The following is a 6,007-nucleotide window of genomic DNA, read 5'->3' on the forward strand; positions in this document are numbered from 1 at the left end:
ATATATATATATATATGGGGTAGAAACTGTTTCTTTTTTTTTAAAATGAACAACGATTTTATTTTTTTTAATGAACTGTTATTTTTTTTTAATGAGCAACTGTTTTTTTAATTAGTTGCCATTTTTTTTAATGTGCAACTATTTTTTTTAATGAGCTGCCGCTTTTTTTCTAATGCACAGTTGATTTTTTTATAATGAACTGTCGTTCTTTTTAATGTTATATCTCATATCAAACCTATAAATAGAGACATTAGATGAGAGGAAAAATCACAAGTGAAGAGAAGGGGAAAGTCATCCTGCGTTGCGTAGAAGAGTTCGGCGGAGAGTTATGAAGAAACAAAAAATTACAGCGAAACAAAGAGTTGCAGCGAAATAAAGAGTTATAGTGACGCAAATAGTTACGGTGAAGCAAAGTGTTGCAGCGGAGAGTTGCGGCGAAGTAAAGTATTGCGGCGAAGAGTTGCGGTGTAGAGTTGCAGTGGTGCGTCGAGGCGATGTGTTGTTGCGGCGCGTTGCCGAGAAGAGCTGTGGGGAAAAGTTGCGGAAGAGTTGCGGTGCAAAGTTGCGGCGCAGAGTCGCTGTGAAGAATTGCGGTGCCGAGTTATGGAGTAGAGAAAAGTTGTCTCGTCTTGCGTAGCAAGCAAGCAAAAAGATATTATTTTCTTGATGTCGCATATTCCGGAGGAGATTCCCGTGCCACTTTTGCATGTTCTGAAGGTGATGAAGAAATGTTATAGTTTTCTCGCCGCGTCAAGATGAGGGATTTTCACTCCTATGTGGTGGCGATTTCTGAAGAACATTTGAGGATCATCAGAAGTACTGAAATTTTAGGAAGATGATGCCGACTCTAATTGACGATGAATAGATTTGTTGTAGCCCTTGTACAAGTATATGTTGGTATTTTTAGCTTTTTTAATCATATGATGTGACAATTGTAGATGATAACAATGTATTTCTATGTTGCTTCCACGATTGTTGTGACTTCTTAATTGTGCATAACTCTTCTGAGGATCGTAGTCTTCTGAGGAATTTTATGCACTTGTGTCTTCTAAGACTTGTAGCCTTCTGAGGTCTTTAATGTACCCGTGTCTTTTACGGCTTGTAGCATTCTGAGGTCTTTGATGTACCTGAGTCTTTTGAGGCTTGTAGTTTTCTGAGGTCTTTGAGTGCACCTGTGCCTTCCGAAACTTGTAGCCTTCTCAGGTCTTTGATGTACTTGTGTCTTCTGAGGCTTGTAGCCTTCTGAGGTCTTTGAGTGGAGACCCTATCAACCACTTGCTTTCATTAAGTCTTTCTACTGAGGACCCTGTCCACTACTAGCTTCCCATCGAGACTTGTCTCTTGGGCTTGTCTTCCAAATCTTCCAAAGGCATGGTAGCTTCGGTAGCTTCTCATTGAGTCTTATCTCTTGGGCTTGACATTCAGGAGTACCGTATCTTCCCATCGAGTCTAGCCTTTCGGGCTCGACTTTCAAGGGCATGGTAGTTTCTGATTGAGTCTTGCCTCTTGTTCTTAACTTTCAAGAGTACCATATCTTCCCATCGAGTCTTGCCTCTTGAGCTCGACTGCCAGGGGCATTGCGACTTCTCATTGAATCTTTCCTCTTGGGCTTGACTTTCAGAAGTACAATATCTTCCAGTCGAGTTTAGTGTCTTAGGCTCGACTTTCAGGAATACCAATATCTTCCCGTCGAGCTTGCCTCTTGGGCTCGACTTCTAGGGGCATGGTTCTTCTTTTCCTCAAGGGGACTTTCTACACAAAAATCTTTCATGAGAAAAAAAGAAAATTTCAATGAAATAACATTTTAAAGCAACATGAAAATTTTGCTAAAATAAAATTAGGAGTTTAGAAGCCAGTCTTTTACTCAGATAAGATGAGTTGGAGTTATACTTCTCATTCGATAACTTCAAAGATTCTCTTCTAGTTCGCTCACATTGTTCTTGTAAGTAGCGACCTAAGTGAACTTGACGTATCAGGCGTTTAATTTCTTCCTTTAATTGAAAACATCTTTCTGTTGATTGTTCTTTTGCATGGTAGAAATGAAAATATTGATACTGGCCTCCACAATCTGGATTTCTTATTAGCATTGACCACTTGGCAGTCTCTTCATCCTTGATGGCCATTAAGATGCTAACACGTGACGTGTTGAGTGGCGTGCATTCTTTTTCTGATCGTTGCTCACGATTCCCCTATGTTCTAAACCTTTTTTGTTGTGAGATTTGATTGGTACCCCCATCGTTATTCTTGCGCTTGCCCCCCAAGTGCTCAAATTATTTCTTATGAGCATTGATAGCTTCATCCATAGAGATTTGTGAGTGAACACGGTGAATAAGGTCAGCATAAGAACGAACTGTCTCCCGTATCAATGATGAGTAGAAGGGTCCTGGGCGGAGCTCCCCAAGGAAGATGCATTTTAATAACTCCGAATCCTCACCCGGAATCTGTCGTGCTAAAGTAGAAAACTTGTGGAAGTAGTTCTTCAGTGATTCTCCTTCACTTTGATGAATTCTCGAGAGATGGGATGAATCCTTGATGATTTGTTGGTTTGCTACGAACTGTTCCACAAACAATCTGACAAGCTCGTTAAAGGTGTTTACAATACCCCCCAACAAAGAGTGAAACTAGGTTTGAGCTTGTCCTTTAAAAGTGGTTGGAAACATTTAACACAGAAGCACATTGCAGGCACATTGAATGTGCATGATAGTTCGATAATGAAAAATATGTTTATAGGGGTCAGTTATCTCTTCATATGTGTTGATGTTCAGAAGCATAAAACCTGTTGGGTTGGGCTGTTGGAGGATTTCATCCGCTAAAGGAGAGGATTCATGGATGTTACGGTGAGTGTGGAAGCAATCATTTATCACTAGAGGGAACTCTTTTCGAACAAGACATTGTAGTTCATTACGAATGACATCATCTAGAATGGTAGGAAGATGTGGCGATGTTGGGTGAGCTATACGAGATGAATGAGTGGAAATTGCGGTATCTAGGAGCTCAGCATCACGAACTGACAAGGAAAGTGTTCCTTCTTAAAGAGGGGAGTCGGTGCGAGTTCCTCCGAGCAGTGTGTTTCTCATAGGTCGCAAATTTAATGGTAAACAAATTTTGTTCAATGGTGTAGGCAACGACTATTGAGCCCCGCGTTGGAGCTGTGGGATCTCTAGTTGAGACTTCTCCATTCTGCGCATTTGATCTTCTATAGAAGTACCCAAAACGCCTTCGTTGGCAAGATAGCGTTTTCCGGGGCTGGAAGATGAAGAAGCATGTCACCCATAGCTTGATGACTGCTCCCCGGAACGATGGTGTTAGTGTGGGATGCTCCGTTATCACGAATATTGTGTTTGGTGGCCATATAATAAACCACGTAAGTACTTCAATTGTTGGATTGAAACTTTTCACATAGACGACGCCAAATTGATGTATGTTGGAAAATTTGCGGTGATAGAGTAATTGATTATCGTCTTAGTGTTGCACGAGAATTCAACACACACACAGTTGAAAGCGAAACATGCAGTGACAACTCTAGAATTTTTTATGTGGAAAACTCGGAAAGGAAAAAACCATGGGGACTGACTCATTTGCAAAAATATACTATTGACTGATGATTACAGAAATCCCATGTCCCACAGACAGGAAAGAGTAATTATATTTTTTAGATTACATCGTCAACTGTCGGTGTTTGGTATGTGGTGATTTATGGCGGTTGACAATGGTCGATGGCGGTTGACGAGGATCTGTGTTGGTCGACAGTAGTAGATGACTGTCGACAATGGTTGACGGAGGTCAGTGGTGATCGGCGGTGGTCGGCAGAGGTCTGCGGTAGTCGACAGAGATCGACGGTAGTTGCTGGCGGTCGGTGGTGGGATCGACGATGGCAGGGATGATGTTGGATTTGAGCTCTTTCTCAAAGCCTCAAGTTCTCTCTCCAACCTCCTCCTTTATGTAAGGGTTGAGGCTCTATTTATAGTGTTATAGGTGCAATTAATGTGGAACATGAACTATTTTGATCGGACGGTTCAGAGAGCTTCCCTCGATCAGATGACGTTTGATGGACATTTGAGTGCCTTAACGTTGTCGAAATTGAGCAATCATGTGCCCGTTCAATTTGTCTTGTCGAGACGCTCAATTCGATTATGAACTTGCTAGATTCGACATCCGTTTGACCTTCTAAATGTGGTCGGAAATCCTTCAAGTGTGGTTTAATGATTTAATTTAGGTTTGATATGACTCAGTTTGGACTAGTTTTTATATCATTGGGTCCGTCTAATCGAGCCGGTCTATTTGACTATAAGTTTACTGAAATCGAAGCTCTAGATGACTCTTAATTGATGTTTGAATGTTTCTTGCTCAAAAAGCTGCCTCGAGATTCGTGATGAATGATGAAAATTTATTAGTGGTGTATCAGATATCAACACGAAGACCATTTTTGTTAACCTGCACCATCACTTGAGATTTAGTATGATCTTTGTTTTATTTATCTTTCAGCTAGCATGCATTTTCTTCAGCAAGCTGGAACACTCTGACCTACGTTGTTGAGGCTTTATGTCCAATAGGATAATATTGCATGCCTATCTTTCACTTATGTATTGGTGATGGACTAATTATCTAAATTTAGAATCTCTATTAATAATTTGGTTCTCCATGCGAGCATCGAATTATTTTATACACAGGATATTTTATTTTTGAAAAAGTTGTGAAGCTCTAACATTACCCATCAATTTCTTTGTTTTTTTATCTTCTCCAGGATGGCACTGCTACTAACTACTTCAAGGGGCTGATGCTTATCTTGTGCTATCTCATTGTTGCTGTTTCTTTGTACTGATTGATCCTGCTGTCAGTAAGTCATGAAAAGAGTTTATTTAGGCATAATTTTTAAGTTCAATATTTGAGATCTCTGGAATATTACCACACGTTAATTACAAGTAATTTTTGTTGCATGCATTTAAACCACCTAGAAACCATATTTTCTCAATGCTGCTGCAACTGCTGCCTTGATTTTAGTGCTGAGACATCTTAATAGTGGTTTTCAAGTAGGTGCAAGGTAAATCACGTGCTAGACGAATAGAGCATAGTTATTGGTATCCATGAAGTGTAATGTTGATGCAATGGGAACCACAGGTTGGGAAGAGTCATCCTTTTCTCTCTCCAAACTAAAAACGTAACATAGGAAATCACATTATCACCATTAGCACTATTATAATTTACAACTATTTTGGTGTGGCATATGAATTTAAGGAGAGAGCAAAAATTAGGCATAAAAACATTATTCAGTGCATGAAGTTCCCACTAATATAATTCAGATTAATGTTATGCATGACTTTGCCAAATGAATGAGATTACACAAGTTCATTCTAGTTTTCAGATGGGTGGGCCTGCTCTTTTTTTGTTTGTAGATTATAAAATCATGCCTGGTGCATAAAGTGTAGATTCTTGTTTGCACCATTGATGTTCTCTTTTAGGAAAGAAATTCTACTTTCAAACAATTTGCTATGATTGCTTGTCCCAAATTAACTACTGGTTTTATCTACAGATGATGATTAGAAAACTATGCAGCAGCATTTTTCTGTGGAGAATAGCCATAATGATTTTGTCTACATCATTGGATAATCCTTGACTTTCTTTTGGGATCCGAGCTTGTCTTATACCACATACAAGTTTTGTATTGCAGAGTTTGAAATTAAGCTCCTGCAAAAAAATTGAAGATGAGATCTTTCGCCTACTCGTCACATTCCTAAATTTCATTTCAACTGTGATTTCTACTGGATATGTTTTTATATTTGCAAGATGTTTCATTTTTTTGTGCATTGCTGTCGAAACTGCAACGTGTAAATTAAACAAAATAGTGATTACTGAGATGACCAAGGCCCATATAGTGTACTCAGCATATACATGAGAACATAAAATGAACATTTTTTTTATCAGTGTATTTTAGTATATGGGGAGCTCAGTTTGTATTAGTGAAAAGCCTTTGATGAAAGCAAGATTTGACAGATCTTAGCTCCATGTT

General features: G+C 39.3%; 1 pseudogene; it reads left to right on the forward strand.

The window, feature by feature from the left end:
* LOC110025619 overlaps nucleotides 1-5,590 on the forward strand; it is a 74,771-nt pseudogene extending 69,181 nt beyond the window's left edge.
* The last annotated feature ends 417 nt before the right edge of the window (nucleotides 5,591-6,007 follow it).

This window comes from Phalaenopsis equestris, unplaced genomic scaffold (assembly GCF_001263595.1).
Source record: "Phalaenopsis equestris unplaced genomic scaffold, ASM126359v1 Scaffold000316, whole genome shotgun sequence".
NCBI lineage: Eukaryota > Viridiplantae > Streptophyta > Magnoliopsida > Asparagales > Orchidaceae > Phalaenopsis > Phalaenopsis equestris.